Source organism: Neoarius graeffei, chromosome 1 (assembly GCF_027579695.1).
Source record: "Neoarius graeffei isolate fNeoGra1 chromosome 1, fNeoGra1.pri, whole genome shotgun sequence".
Classification (NCBI taxonomy): domain Eukaryota; kingdom Metazoa; phylum Chordata; class Actinopteri; order Siluriformes; family Ariidae; genus Neoarius; species Neoarius graeffei.
This window is the reverse complement of record NC_083569.1, coordinates 129472294-129473055: the sequence shown is the minus strand read 5'-3', so window position 1 is coordinate 129473055 and position 762 is coordinate 129472294.

The following is a 762-nucleotide window of genomic DNA, read 5'->3' as shown; positions in this document are numbered from 1 at the left end:
TGAAGATAAGACACATCAGAGAAAGATGTTTTGTTGATGTGCTCGTCAGTTAGCGCATTCTTAAAGTTTGTACAGGATCCAAAACAGGAGAAAATAGGCACATATCAATTCATGCAACTCATACTCAGTCTAATAATAATCACTGTTCTTTATTTCCTCAAATTGAATTGTCATAAATTTGTATCACGATTTATCATTGCAGGATATATAATTAAATGCCTAGGAGAATACACATTCCCTCATGCCTGTGTTACCTTCTGGCTCTCCCCTTTTAGTTATGCTGTCATAGTTAAGGCCCGGTCACACAGCGCTTTACGGCTTTATCACGTACAAAAAGATACAAAAATCTGGTGGACGTGGTCGTAAGTGGTAATTTTTGGTCAATTTTTGGCTTTGCCGTGCTTTGTACGGGGTATGGCCGTCGGCGGCTGTTTCACTGCTGCAGCACTGTCAAATCACGGGTAACCGCGGCTCAGCATCGTTGGAAGAGCGGCTTGCTGCGCATATAAAAGCGGTAGGATATGTTGAGCCTGTATCAGTTGGTTCTGTTGGTGCTGGAGCATTAAGATGAGGACATCACAGCGTTGAGGGTTCATGTTCACCCCTTGACATCTAGACTGCAAGTGCCGAGGTCTCAGAAAATTACGGTATTTACATGCCGCAAATCAGAAGTGATGCAGAAGTGATTAGACAGTGATCAATCGAATTTAGAACTTGTTTGAGACGTCGTTTAACGGGCTTAGACAGTGGTATGTACGCGGA